The following is a 15,971-nucleotide window of genomic DNA, read 5'->3' as shown; positions in this document are numbered from 1 at the left end:
TAAGGGGGGTTTGGGTTAGATTAGGGGTATGTGGGTGGTGGGTTGCAATGTTGGGGGGGGTATGGTATGTTTTTTTTTACAGGCAAAAGAGCTGAAATCCTTGGGGCATGCCCCGCAAAGGGCCCTGTTCAGGGCTGGTAAGGTAAAAGAGCTTGTAACTTTTTTAATTTAGAATAGGGTAGGGAATTTTTTATTTTGGGGGGCTTTGTTATTTTATTAGGGGGCTTAGAGTAGGTGTAATTAGTTAAAATTGTTGTAATATTTTTCTTATGTTTGTAAATATTTTATTATTTTTTGTAACTTAGTTCTTTTTTATTTTTTGTACTTTAGCTAGTTTATTTAATTGTAGTTATTTGTAGCAATTGTGTTTAATTAATTTATTGATAGTGTAGTGTTAGGTTAATTGTAGGTAATTGTAGGTAGTTTATTTAATTAATTTATTGATAGGGTAGTGTTAGGTTTAATTATATCTTAGGTTAGGATTTATTTTACAGGTAAATTTGTTATTATTTTAACTAGGTAGCTATTAAATAGTTCTTAACTATTTAATAGCTATTGTACCTGGTTAAAATAATTACAAAGTTACCTGTAAAATAAATATTAATCCTAAAATAGCTATAATATAATTATAATTTATATTGTAGCTATATTAGGATTTATTTTGCAGGTAAGTATTTAGCTTTAAATAGGAATAAGTTATTTAATAAGAGTTAATTTATTTCATTAGATGTAAATTATATTTAACTTAGGGGGGTGTTAGTGTTAGGGTTAGACTTAGCTTTAGGGGTTAATACATTTATTAGAATAGCGGTGAGGTCCGCTCGGCAGATTAGGGGTTAATAATTGAAGGTAGGTGTCGGCGATGTTACGGAGGGCAGATTAGGGGTTAATACTATTTATGATAGGGTTAGTGAGGCGGATTAGGGGTTAATAACTTTATTATAGTAGCGCTCAGGTCCGCTCGGCAGATTAGGAGTTAATAAGTGTAGGCAGGTGTCGGCGACGTTGAGGGGGGCAGATTAGGGGTTAATAAATATAATATAGGGGTCGGCGATGTTAGGGCAGCAGATTAGGGGTACATAGGGATAACGTAGGTTGCGGCGGTTTACGGAGCAGCAGATTAGGGGTTAAAAAAATATGCAGGTGTCAGCGATAGCGGGGGCGGCAGATTAGGGGTTAATAAGTGTAAGGTTAGGGGTGTTTAGACTCGGGGTACATGTTAGGGTGTTAGGTGCAGACGTAGGAAGTGTTTCCCCATAGGAAACAATGGGGCTGCGTTAGGAGCTGAACGCTGCTTTTTTGCAGGTGTTAGATTTTTTTTCAGCTCAAACAGCCCCATTGTTTCCTATGGGAGAATCGTGCACGAGCACGTTTTTGAGGCCGGCCGCGTCCGTAAGCAACTCTGGTATCGAGAGTTTCATTTGCGGTAAAAATGCTCTACGCTCCTTTTTTGGAGCCTAACGCAGCATTTGTTTAAACTCTCGATACCAGAGTTAAATTTATGGTGCGGCCAGAAAAAAGCCCGCGGAGCGTTAACAGCCCTTTTACCGCCAAACTCCAAATCTAGGCCTATGTGTATAATCACAGTAATAGGAACAGTGACTTGACCTATCTATAGCTTACTATAGTTTTAACTTTAGCATATAAGAATAGACCATGATAATAAACAGTAAACTGTTTTTATTATCTGTTATCACCATTATTGTAATATATTGTTCTATTCTATCCAATGATACAGCTAGCACACAGTACGTAATACGTGGAACACAGTACCAAACTTCTATAGTAATCCAATAATAGTACAGTCAAAGCCCTGATAGACTGCTTCAGGGAAAAAGGAATAGTATGGGGACAATTACTTTATGTAAATAAAGTTTTAATACTGACCGCGCCCTATGCGATTATACTTTGGGCATAAAACGTTATTGTATATAGTAGCGGTCAAACCTTAAAGAATAACTATGTATACTCTTTTATATAACTCTTTTATATAACTCTTTTGTGACAATTTAGTATGTTAATTTTAACTAGTTTTATAAGTATTTCTTTTGTATATATTATGTGGTATCTAGCAATTTGATGTAAAAATGTTTGATAAGGTATCATTTACACTGCAGCGAACTAAAAGTCTGTGTATGTGGAGTGATATGAGACACACCTATGAACAGGATTGGCCAAGCAACACACCTCTTTATGATAATTGGCTGTCTCTCCTTTAAATAACAAAGGCGCAATTCCAAACACATACGTCACTACTGCCTCATGAAGAAGCCCGGCCGCTGATCAGGGGAAACGCGTTAGGCTACTAAAGAGCAAGCGTTTGGCCAGCTGTCTTAGAATCCTATCCACGGTTATCAGAGCAGGGGTTCCGGATACTGTGCCTGAAAATTTCCATCTCAAACCTGGTGTGGAGGAGCAGCAGCTGTACTTACACAGTGCTCAACTGATGTGCTTTTTAGCACTTACGAATCTTGTAAGTGTTAGTTTTTATGTGTATATTTCACTGTTAATAAAATATTTCACTTGAGTCGGCCCTGTGCGCCTCTGTCTTTTTTTCTCTTTTACATGATACTGCATTGGAGCTGAGGATTGGATTGCCCAGCTGATTACAGGCAGCACGAAAACAGCCACTCAACAAATTGTTTACAATCAAGGAAAGCAACATATGCCTTTTTCTTCTTGGAATATCCAATAAAAGAATATAATTGGACTAGACTCAATCTGAACATTTTTTTTGTATGGACACAACCAGTAACCGTAAGGTACTATATACCATTTAAAGGGATAACACAAATAGGCTGAAATTTGTTTCTTTGATTTGCAACTATCTGCAACTGTCTATATTTCTCTATCTTGTTTTTTATCCTATTGATATAATTCTTTTTTTGTTGCATTTTAGCAAGATTTATTACGTGTGTATTTTGATACAACAAAGATATTTACCAGTCATATATATACATATATATTCTTTAGCGCAATCTATTTTTCTCTCAATCCATTTTAGAGGAAGAAGCACAGTATTCTGGGAGTTGTATAGCACTCTGGAATTCATTTATAAGCATTGGGGGCTAAAAGGGACATTAAATACTAAATAAATGCTAGATAGAATGATGCAGTGAAAGAAAAGATTAGTCTGCGAATAACATAAATGTATTTTTAAAAGTTCCATTAGCTGTTTAAAAATTGACAAAATAAGTGTAAGGTTTTAGTGTCTATAAAACAATGGGATCTGCCATGTTGTAACTTAGGTTACCTTCTCTGCTGTAACCAATTAGTGACAGTTATAAATAGGTTACTAGAGTGTGCAGCCAATGGCTGTGTGGAATATGATGTTGATCTGCACTTCCATTTCAAACAGGAACTGAAGAGCTCACAATTTCAGAATGGGATTACAGGAAAAGGGGGAAAAAATCAATGAAAGTATATTGCAGACTTTTATTATATATATATATTTATATGCTTTATCATTTTATATTACCATCTAAAAGTGTTTAATATCCCTTTAAGTTATTAGTATAGGCATTTTTGCGATGGGGGTCTGGTTTCTTGGGATTAAAGTCAGTAGAATTTTTTTGTGATGATGGTCTGTGAGTTTAGGGTTTAATAGTTGAGGGAGATTACCATTGGCAACTGTGACAGTTTTGGGGTTTAATAGCAAAGGGATTATTTTACCCTTGGTGTTTGTGGTTGTTAGGTGGTTAACACTAAAGGATGGGAGGTTTTGTTGTAGGGTATTTTTCCAGTAGGAGTTATAGCCATTTGGTGTTAAATAAGTTGGGTTTGTCTGGCAATTAATGTATTATTACAGTGAAGTTAGGTAGACTTTATTGCTGTTAGATACTATTACTACTCCCAATAACCATTAACAAAAGCTTTTACAAAGCAATACTAATTAATTATCATGGGCATTATTATTAATTATCATGGGCACAGTTCTCAATGTAGAATATCAAGGTACATGTGGCTAGCATGCTAATAAATTCTTCCTTTTGTAATTATAATATTATATCTGCAAACATGAATATATAGTTAAAGTTTTAAGTGAGTTTCTGTTTCAATTTCAATTTCCTGATTAAAGGGATACTCAAGTCAAAATAAACTTTTATGATTCAGAAAGAGTATACAGTTTTAAGACACTTTCCAATTTACTTCCATTATCAAATTTTGCACCGTCTTTTTATATTCACACTTTCTGGGGAACAAGCATCTACTGTGCATGTGCACACGCTCACAGGGTATACATATATTCGTCTTTGATTGGCTGATGTCTGTCACATGGCAAAGGGGGTCAGAAATAAATTTGCCAAAAAAAAAATCTAGTATTTATTTGAAATTCAGAGTAGGTGTTATTGTCTTTTTATTATGCACTTTTTAATTATGCAATTCTAGTGCATTTAGTGGTCTTTTCATTTTTGTTTAAATTTTAAAGGTGCATAACTGAAACAAAAAAACTGTAATTATGGGCAAATTTGGCAGTTTTGTAGTTATTATTAGTAACGACATAACAATTAAATTGGTCAAGCCATTTTAAAGTTATTTAATGTACAAAAAAGTGTTGTTTTTCAGAAAATTTTAATTGATTTATAATTCCATTGAATTATGATTGTTTTTTTGTGGCCAGCTGACAAGGCTGAATGTATTTTCATGAAACTTAGCATGCTGATAACTTTGGGCTTGATCTAATGCCCTTTGGTAAATTTAAGTTTATAACTTTTATTATTATAAACAATTTCATACAAATTAGATGTTAGTTTGCAACAACTCACAGTCTAGTACAGTCACTATTTGCCACGCTTAGTAGAGTGCTTTTTCTTTAGCACATGACCTAATGTGTCGTCAAGTTCCAGCCCTCATACAATCATCCCTTATAACTAACCTCCCCAATTAGATTTTAATTAAATAAAAACACAAGACTTCTCTCTTGGTGTAAATTTTAGCCACAGCCTATTTTATTAAATAAATAAAATTCATATTTTATATAACCATGTAAATAACCCTATAACAACAATATATATTAAAACACACTGTTCTTAATAGAACCTTTTCCCCCCTTGCAAACAGTAAGCGGTGCTAGTTCCCTATCTGTATTCTGGCCGTCATTCCACTGGACACAACCTTCCCCGGTTGAGCCCATTAACTCCATATCTACTAATTTACTTATAGAGTACCCCTTGCCCCTATAAGTACACCCATGCACTCCCACCCCGTGGGGAGGCAAAATACCCTTAATTTTATAGAATTATGGATTGTAAGAAGCGCCAAAGGCAAGTGCAGTGCTGGGAATAAACTCTAATTTATGTCTTCATGTAGTTGTCATGCATTCATGTGATTTATTACAGAGATAAAAGGTAATATAAAATATACATATATGAATAAAAATTATTAGTACAAATAAAACAATGCACAGGTGGATCCACCTAGCTAACAGTAAAATCTAACAGTAAAAAATCTGCCTCTATCGGTAAGTAAAAGAAAAAAACTGGTATAAACTGGTGGCTGAAACCGCTGATCCAAAAGTTAAGAGATGTAACCTTATCTCAAGTGGAAGCTGAAGCACCCGTAGTGCAGTGTAAAAATATATAAGAAAAATGCAAATGTGTAAAAGTGTATATGTTAGTGTATATTGAGCGGAAGATTCAAAATCAACAAAAATATATAAAAAATATAAACAATATAAAAAAAGGTGTCCAAAAAAATCAGTGTCCAAAAAATAAGTGAATTGCACAATCCTATTCAGTGTATAATCCAAAAAGTCACAATGAAAAATTATTCAGTGTATAATCCAAAAAGTCACAATGAAAAATCAAAAATAAAAATTGAACACAAACTTGTTTCTTGGTGGTGAGAAGTGTCGTGGTGTAGTATATTTGTTTCCTGGTGGTGAGAAGTGTTGGGGTAATTCAGGTGGTGAGAATCTTAGAATAGTGATCCTATTGGTCCTAGTCCTCCATTACTGATACTGTCCTGTAAATATAAAATAACATGTACAAATTGTCCAAACTAGTATTAGAAGATTGGAAAAAAGCTTACCAGCTACTTGTCAACGCGTTTCAGCCCAGCTAGGTGGGCCTTTATCAAGACTGGTATTGTTTGAATGCTGGCAGCTTTATATACCCTTTGGAATTGGAATAAATTAGGGCCTTGTTGTAAAACCGGAAATGAGAAAACCGGAAATGCTGCAAAGTACGTTTTTTAAAACAAACTATTTATTTATGCTTCTAGATATAAACTTTTGCAAATGTAATCAGATATATCAAATATATATATATTGTAATCAAATATGAATATAAGTTTTAACCAAAACAAGCTTGCATTCAGCAAACATTCAGTACGATTTTAGTGTCTAGTGATTGGTTATATCTTCTCTTGAATCCGATTGGTCTTTGTGTTTTGTTTACATGCCTGGCATCAGCTGATTGTTTCTTATGTCAGCATGTGAACGTTAGTTTCTAGAAAAGTGACAGGCAATGTATTTATATACCCACTTCAATATATAATATATAATATAGGGCTACTCTTGAAACTGTCAAAGCTAATGATGTAGGAAAGAGGAATTATAATAATGTGAGTGGCCACTTTTGGGCCTTAGCGTAAATAGATATAGCGGATAATATAAAATGATCATAACAAAGAATTGCAAAAGGTAGATATCTGACACCTCCATTTTAAATCATTTGCTTAATAATATTCCTCATTTGACACAAAAGGTAACTCTTGTACCCAAATAATCTTACATGTTATAGCAGAGGAAAATTAGTATTTTAAGTAGCCACTTTTGGACCTAGCATTTAAATAGAAACTAGCAACTGATATAATAAATGTTTTTAGCATTAGGAGAGGTGAGTATATAGTATAATGGTATAAGTAATGAATAACCTTATATTATGGCAATAACAGTTTAGGTTATACTGATGACATCAAAGGAATATCACATGGTTTTTGCCTACTTAATAGCTGAGAAACATTTAGTGGTCTGGGACCTTAGCTTCTTAAACATAAAGAACAACAGAATGAAAACTATACACATATAGTATAAAATAGCATTGAATATATAGTTTACATATTGGTGGTAGTTAATAAACACACTAGTAACTGTAACTGTAAATGAGAGCTAACATATGAAAGGGTACATATTTGGGGTTAGTGTAATGCATAGTACAGCTCAAGCAAGTAATACAGTGGATATATGACACATTTGGAATTGCTTACTGTGCATCACATTTTACTTGATTTACCATATAAACTTGTAGTTGCAAGATTGTCCATAGTATAAATGTACCTTATTTTGTTTTTATTTTAAGCATTTTATATAAACATTGAAAACCACCATTTAATAAACATTTTTTTGCCTCTTAGAGTGACAACAATAATTAATGGATAATTTGAAACTATCATCGGATATTATAATTTTAACATGCTTGGAATATATAGAGAGACAGGTTTATATGTATTTATTCATAATATAAGGACTCCTGTACCTCCTCTATTATCCCAGGAAGTGGACTTGATCTTAACCTGGTGAGGGTTTCTATTATAAATGCTTGCAATTTAGTCCAACTTGTTAAGATTTGGTTGCATCTATTAACAGTTGTGGAATAAATAACCCCCCATGTGAGATGGCATTTGTCTCTATTATGTTGTATCGATCCGTATGTTCGAAGAGTGTCTAAGGAATAGTGGACCAGAGCCGCTCTTGATATTACCCAGATAATATCCGGGTGTGTTGTGAATACCCTAGTAGTAGCCTTACAGGCTACAATGTGGAGATGTCTGACTTCTGAACAAATTTAATTCACTGCATGGGCTACAATATAATAGTGATTTGAAAGCAGAAAAGTAAGAAAATGGGTCTCAGGGTTTAGCGATATATGAATAGGAGTCCTTGTCTACCCATATTATCATGGTGGAATAGTGTATAAGGCTGAAGGGAGAGACCGCTATGAGTATTTGGGCACATATGTCAACTAGTAAGGCGACATGATATGGATGATATGGACATGATAATAGAAAAATAGTCTCCAACGGGGTGCAAACAAATAACTAGTATACATACAATATATTGCTACAGTCTTTATAGAGCTTATATGATGGGCTCAATACTAATCTACGTTAAGCATCTCTTACAATCAACTCTACTGGAGATCAGGGGTTGTGTATTTAATAAAACTTATTAGCTCCCTAGGGTGTTAGAACAATATAATGGTGTAGAGGGGTAAGTCCACAGTTTGAAATCCAAAATGGCATCACAGCTCACTCGATGCCCTCTCTACGAAGTGGCGCCATTGTGAGTCCAGCCAGTATGATATCCCTGTGGAGAGACTGCTCCTCCTCTGCTGTTGTGGATAGATGTAGATAGCTAGGGTTTCAGCAGCTGAGCAACCAACCAGTCTTTGTGGGACATGCTGGATTCTAAGGATCCCTGAACCCAACCGTGGAAGCTGGCCACTCTCCCCCGGTCTGATGTCAGAGATGAGTTTTGTATATTCATATCCCCCTCATAACAAGGACTGGAGTTGGGTAGGTGATAAAGCGATGCGTTCTGTGAGCTTGATGGTGGCTCTGTGCTGGCTCCCAAACCAGACCACGCATGATTCAGATCCCATACCGTACAGTTGTGGCAATATTAGTGTGATACCTTGGGTATGTCATAGTGACACTGCGGTCATGTATTTCAAGCGTAGGGGTTATCTTGGGGCAAGATCTCACAAGCTGTTGCAATGACATAGCCTCTATGTACTCCGAACTGTCATAATGAGATTGGCCATGCAACTGTCTAATTTAGATTCAAGATGTAGTAATAATGTTAACTTATATTTGCTTATTATTTAGTAGCATTATTTTTCTGTCAGGTAAATAAATGTATTGGGAACTTTTTATAAGCTTCAACTGCATAAAGCTGGCAATTTAAAGGGACAGTAAACACCTTGAGATCATTATATAACATGAAACAACTTTGCAATATAGTTTTACTATTTATTTTCCCCCTTTTCATGTAATTTAGATCTGAAAATTGAGCAATTTGTAATTATCAGAACTTAAAATGCACCCTTCTGACTTATCAAGGCTAAATCTGCTACACATCTGTCCCTAAGTGGCTTTATCAGATAACAACTGCAAAAACAAAGCATTTTATATAACTTTATGACCAAGGATAGGCAAGGTGTCCGTACACAGACACTGGTGTCCGTGACTGGTCCTTGCAGTGTCCGCCGCAGGAGTAGGAGAGATGAATGCTGGTCCTGACTCCTCCTTGAGACACACGGCGCCACGTTTCGCAGGGTTGTGGCCACTCCCACGTAATGCCGCTTAGTACCAGGAAAATGATTCTGAGTGAGACTGAGAGAGAAGGAAGATACAAGAAGCAAGCTGCCACTGTATCTCTGGAGCTTTATATACAAAGGAAAAGCACCAAGGTTTATTATAAGTAGTATCTAATTAGAAAGAAAATATATACTAAGGTTGTGATGCACAACCTTAGTATATCTTTTCCTTCTGATTAAATAATTGGAAAGGGAGAATATATAGTGTGAATAAAGTTAGTGGCTTGTCAAGAGACTGCTAGCGATATTGGGTGATAAGTTATGGAATAAATAAAGCCTGAGTGGAATACTGAATGTGTATCTGCATCTGTAAAATAACACCAAACACTATACAAAGACACAGAAGTGACACTGGCACATGGGTATAGCCAGAGGAGGGCTAGTTATAGGATCAGTGGTATCTGCATCAGTATAATAACATTCTGCACTATATAATTATGTTTTTATTTTGAAATGCACCATGGTGTCCTTCACTAAGGTCTTTACTTTAGAAAATGTCCGCCACAGCCTTGGTTCGTGCCTATCCCTGTTTATGACAATGGCTAGCCTTGTTTTCTGTGAACTCCAAATAAGGTAAATTGTGGGTGTTATTTGGCTATTAAAATAATTGTAGTAAAAGGGATGTTAATTTGTTTTAAAAATGTTGATGCCTGATGAAACAACACGACAAGAAACATATTGCATCTCTCTGTTGTCATCTTGAAGATGACAGAGTTTTATTTGTTTTAACTTTTTAATAAATTATTTTATCATTAGATTGTGTTCCTGATTGCTGTTGACTATCACAGAAGTTTCACCTTTATCCTGGGGACCTTGTAAAGCCAGAGGGATAGTGTTATAAACCAACCACTACAAATTGTTCAGAGTGCCTCTACTAGTACATAAGTGTGCTTCTACTATTGTGAGTATCTCTTTTGTTGATGGTTAGCCTTTATATTGAATATTGCTTACACAATGTGGCGCCTCCTTTATGTTTCCTTTTAGGATCTGACTTCTTGTTATATTCTATCTATCTATCTATCTATCTATCTATCTATCTATCTATCTATCTATCTCTATATATATATATATATATATATATATATATATATAACACACAGAGAAAACCCTTACAAGCTTGTAAGTGAGTGCTGGGTTTTCTCTGTGTGTTGTATTAATTTGTTTTGTAATTTTCCCTATGGTTCTTGCACCCAGACCTGTCTGGTGTTAACTGCTTGTGGCTGTGGGGACAGCGCAGCTTCCTGTGAGTGCCAGTGGCATCCAGGGCTGAGCATGTTGCAGGGTCATGGGATGTGTACCCGGTCCGGTATGAGAGTGCAGTTCCCTTCCGTGTTTTGTATATGTCTAGGGTGGTTACATATTCCTGTGCACCCTTCCCTTGTTTTCAGTTTGTTTGGATTTGAAAGCTTGCATTGTGTGGCTGTTTTAGGGTCTCAGGTATTGGAAAGGACCTTGATGTGGTACTTGAGCTTGTCTCATTTGGCCAGATGCGGTGACTAACCTTTCCATTTTTGCTTTTAAATCTTAGCTGAGAGCTTGTAAGTGAGTGCTGGGTTTTCTCTGTGTCTTGTATTAATTTGTTTTGTAATTTTCCCTATGGTTCTTGCACCCAGACCTGTCTGGGGTTAACTGCTTGTGGCTGTGGGGACAGCGCAGCTTCCTGTGAGTGCCAGTGGCACCCAGGGCTGAGCATGTTGCAGGGTCATGGGATGTGTACCCGGTCCGGTATGAGAGTGCAGTTCCCTTCCGAGTTTTGTATATGTCTAGGGTGGTTACATATTCCTGTGCACCCTTCCCTTGTTTTCAGTTTGTTTGGATTTGAAAGCTTGCATTGTGTGGCTGTTTTAGGGTCTCAGGTATTGGAAAGGACCTTGACGTGGTACCTGAGCTTGTCCCATTTGGCCAGATGCGGTGACTAACCTTTCCATTTTTGCTTTTAAATCTTAGCTGAGAGCTTGTAAGTGAGTGCTGGGTTTTCTCTGTGTCTTGTATTAATTTGTTTTGTAATTTTCCCTATGGTTCTTGCACCCAGACCTGTCTGGGGTTAACTGCTTGTGGCTGTGGGGACAGCGCAGCTTCCTGTGAGTGCCAGTGGCACCCAGGGCTGAGCATGTTGCAGGGTCATGGGATGTGTACCCGGTCCGGTATGAGAGTGCAGTTACCTTCTGTGTTTTTTATATGTCTAGGGTGGTTACATATTCCTGTGCACCCTTCCCTTGTTTTCAGTTTGTTTGGATTTGAAAGCTTGCATTGTGTGGCTGTTTTAGGGTCTCAGGTATTGGAAAGGACCTTGACGTGGTACCTGAGCTTGTCCCATTTGGCCAGATGCGGTGACTAACCTTTCCATTTTTGCTTTTAAATCTTAGCTGAGAGCTTGTAAGTGAGTGCTGGGTTTTCTCTGTGTGTTGTATTAATTTGTTTTGTAATTTTCCCTATGGTTCTTGCACCCAGACCTGTCTGGGATTAACTGCTTGTGGCTGTGGGGACAGCGCAGCTTCCTGTGAGTGCCAGTGGCACCCAGGGCTGAGCATGTTGCAGGGTCATGGGATGTGTACCCAGTCCGGTATGAGAGTGCAGTTACCTTCCGTGTTTTGTATATGTCTAGGGTGGTTACATATTCCTGTGCACCCTTCCCTTGTTTTCAGTTTGTTTGGATTTGAAAGCTTGCATTGTGTGGCTGTTTTAGGGTCTCAGGTATTGGAAAGGACCTTGACGTGGTACCTGAGCTTGTCCCATTTGGCCAGATGCGGTGACTAACCTTTCCATTTTTGCTTTTAAATCTTAGCTGAGAGCTTGTAAGTGAGTGCTGGGTTTTCTCTGTGTGTTGTATTAATTTGTTTTGTAATTTTCCCTATGGTTCTTGCACCCAGACCTGTCTGGGGTTAACTGCTTGTGGCTGTGGGGACAGCGCAGCTTCCTGTGAGTGCCAGTGGCACCCAGGGCTGAGCATGTTGCAGGGTCATGGGATGTGTACCCGGTCCGGTATGAGAGTGCAGTTACCTTCCGTGTTTTGTATATGTCTAGGGTGGTTACATATTCCTGTGCACCCTTCCCTTGTTTTCAGTTTGTTTGGATTTGAAAGCTTGCATTGTGTGGCTGTTTTAGGGTCTCAGGTATTGGAAAGGACCTTGACGTGGTACCTGAGCTTGTCCCATTTGGCCAGATGCGGTGACTAACCTTTCCATTTTTGCTTTTAAATCTTAGCTGAGAGCTTGTAAGTGAGTGCTGGGTTTTCTCTGTGTGTTGTATTAATTTGTTTTGTAATTTTCCCTATGGTTCTTGCACCCAGACCTGTCTGGGGTTAACTGCTTGTGGCTGTGGGGACAGCGCAGCTTCCTGTGAGTGCCAGTGGCACCCAGGGCTGAGCATGTTGCAGGGTCATGGGATGTGTACCCGGTCCGGTATGAGAGTGCAGTTACCTTCCGTGTTTTGTATATGTCTAGGGTGGTTACATATTCCTGTGCACCCTTCCCTTGTTTTCAGTTTGTTTGGATTTGAAAGCTTGCATTGTGTGGCTGTTTTAGGGTCTCAGGTATTGGAAAGGACCTTGACGTGGTACCTGAGCTTGTCCCATTTGGCCAGATGCGGTGACTAACCTTTCCATTTTTGCTTTTAAATCTTAGCTGAGAGCTTGTAAGTGAGTGCTGGGCTTTCTCTGTGTGTTGTATTAATTTGTTTTGTAATTTTCCCTATGGTTCTTGCACCCAGACCTGTCTGGGGTTAACTGCTTGTGGCTGTGGGGACAGCGCAGCTTCCTGTGAGTGCCAGTGGCACCCAGGGCTGAGCATGTTGCAGGGTCATGGGATGTGTACCCGGTCCGGTATGAGAGTGCAGTTCCCTTCTGTGTTTTGTATATGTCTAGGGTGGTTACATATTCCTGTGCACCCTTCCCTTGTTTTCAGTTTGTTTGGATTTGAAAGCTTTCATTGTGTGGCTGTTTTAGGGTCTCAGGTATTGGAAAGGACCTTGACGTGGTACCTGAGCTTGTCCCATTTGGCCAGATGCGGTGACTAACCTTTCCATTTTTGCTTTTAAATCTTAGCTGAGAGCTTGTAAGTGAGTGCTGGGTTTTCTCTGTGTGTTGTATTAATTTGTTTTGTAATTTTCCCTATGGTTCTTGCACCCAGACCTGTCTGGGGTTAACTGCTTGTGGCTGTGGGGACAGCGCAGCTTCCTGTGAGTGCCAGTGGCACCAAGGGCTGAGCATGTTGCAGGGTCATGGGATGTGTACCCGGTCCGGTATGAGAGTGCAGTTCCCTTCCGTGTTTTGTATATGTCTAGGGTGGTTACATATTCCTGTGCACCCTTCCCTTGTTTTCAGTTTGTTTGGATTTGAAAGTTTGCATTGTGTGGCTGTTTTAGGGTCTCAGGTATTGGAAAGGACCTTGACGTGGTACCTGAGCTTGTCCCATTTGGCCAGATGCGGTGACTAACCTTTCCATTTTTGCTTTTAAATCTTAGCTGAGAGCTTGTAAGTGAGTGCTGGGTTTTCTCTGTGTGTTGTATTAATTTGTTTTGTAATTTTCCCTATGGTTCTTGCACCCAGACCTGTCTGGGGTTAACTGCTTGTGGCTGTGGGGACAGCGCAGCTTCCTGTGAGTGCCAGTGGCACCCAGGGCTGAGCATGTTGCAGGGTCATGGGATGTGTACCCAGTCCGGTATGAGAGTGCAGTTACCTTCCGTGTTTTGTATATGTCTAGGGTGGTTACATATTCCTGTGCACCCTTCCCTTGTTTTCAGTTTGTTTGGATTTGAAAGCTTGCATTGTGTGGCTGTTTTAGGGTCTCAGGTATTGGAAAGGACCTTGACGTGGTACCTGAGCTTGTCCCATTTGGCCAGATGCGGTGACTAACCTTTCCATTTTTGCTTTTAAATCTTAGCTGAGAGCTTGTAAGTGAGTGCTGGGTTTTCTCTGTGTGTTGTATTAATTTGTTTTGTAATTTTCCCTATGGTTCTTGCACCCAGACCTGTCTGGGGTTAACTGCTTGTGGCTGTGGGGACAGCGCAGCTTCCTGTGAGTGCCAGTGGCACCCAGGGCTGAGCATGTTGCAGGGTCATGGGATGTGTACCCGGTCCGGTATGAGAGTGCAGTTCCCTTCCGTGTTTTGTATATGTCTAGGGTGGTTACATATTCCTGTGCACCCTTCCCTTGTTTTCAGTTTGTTTGGATTTGAAAGCTTGCATTGTGTGGCTGTTTTAGGGTCTCAGGTATTGGAAAGGACCTTGACGTGGTACCTGAGCTTGTCCCATTTGGCCAGATGCGGTGACTAACCTTTCCATTTTTGCTTTTAAATCTTAGCTGAGAGCTTGTAAGTGAGTGCTGGGTTTTCTCTGTGTGTTGTATTAATTTGTTTTGTAATTTTCCCTATGGTTCTTGCACCCAGACCTGTCTGGGGTTAACTGCTTGTGGCTGTGGGGACAGCGCAGCTTCCTGTGAGTGCCAGTGGCACCCAGGGCTGAGCATGTTGCAGGGTCATGGGATGTGTACCCGGTCCGGTATGAGAGTGCAGTTCCCTTCTGTGTTTTGTATATGTCTAGGGTGGTTACATATTCCTGTGCACCCTTCCCTTGTTTTCAGTTTGTTTGGATTTGAAAGCTTTCATTGTGTGGCTGTTTTAGGGTCTCAGGTATTGGAAAGGACCTTGACGTGGTACCTGAGCTTGTCCCATTTGGCCAGATGCGGTGACTAACCTTTCCATTTTTGCTTTTAAATCTTAGCTGAGAGCTTGTAAGTGAGTGCTGGGTTTTCTCTGTGTGTTGTATTAATTTGTTTTGTAATTTTCCCTATGGTTCTTGCACCCAGACCTGTCTGGGGTTAACTGCTTGTGGCTGTGGGGACAGCGCAGCTTCCTGTGAGTGCCAGTGGCACCAAGGGCTGAGCATGTTGCAGGGTCATGGGATGTGTACCCGGTCCGGTATGAGAGTGCAGTTCCCTTCCGTGTTTTGTATATGTCTAGGGTGGTTACATATTCCTGTGCACCCTTCCCTTGTTTTCAGTTTGTTTGGATTTGAAAGTTTGCATTGTGTGGCTGTTTTAGGGTCTCAGGTATTGGAAAGGACCTTGACGTGGTACCTGAGCTTGTCCCATTTGGCCAGATGCGGTGACTAACCTTTCCATTTTTGCTTTTAAATCTTAGCTGAGAGCTTGTAAGTGAGTGCTGGGTTTTCTCTGTGTGTTGTATTAATTTGTTTTGTAATTTTCCCTATGGTTCTTGCACCCAGACCTGTCTGGGGTTAACTGCTTGTGGCTGTGGGGACAGCGCAGCTTCCTGTGAGTGCCAGTGGCACCCAGGGCTGAGCATGTTGCAGGGTCATGGGATGTGTACCCGGTCCGGTATGAGAGTGCAGTTCCCTTCCGTGTTTTGTATATGTCTAGGGTGGTTACATATTCCTGTGCACCCTTCCCTTGTTTTCAGTTTGTTTGGATTTGAAAGCTTGCATTGTGTGGCTGTTTTAGGGTCTCAGGTATTGGAAAGGACCTTGACGTGGTACCTGAGCTTGTCCCATTTGGCCAGATGCGGTGACTAACCTTTCCATTTTGCTTTTAAATCTTAGCTGAGAGCTTGTAAGTGAGTGCTGGGTTTTCTCTTTGTGTTGTATTAATTTGTTTTGTAATTTTCCCTATGGTTCTTGCACCCAGACCTGTCTGGG

The sequence above is a fragment of the Bombina bombina genome, chromosome 1 (assembly GCF_027579735.1).
Source record: "Bombina bombina isolate aBomBom1 chromosome 1, aBomBom1.pri, whole genome shotgun sequence".
Lineage (NCBI taxonomy): Eukaryota > Metazoa > Chordata > Amphibia > Anura > Bombinatoridae > Bombina > Bombina bombina.
The sequence above is the reverse complement of the archived record's forward strand: the minus strand, read 5'-3'. Positions refer to the sequence as shown.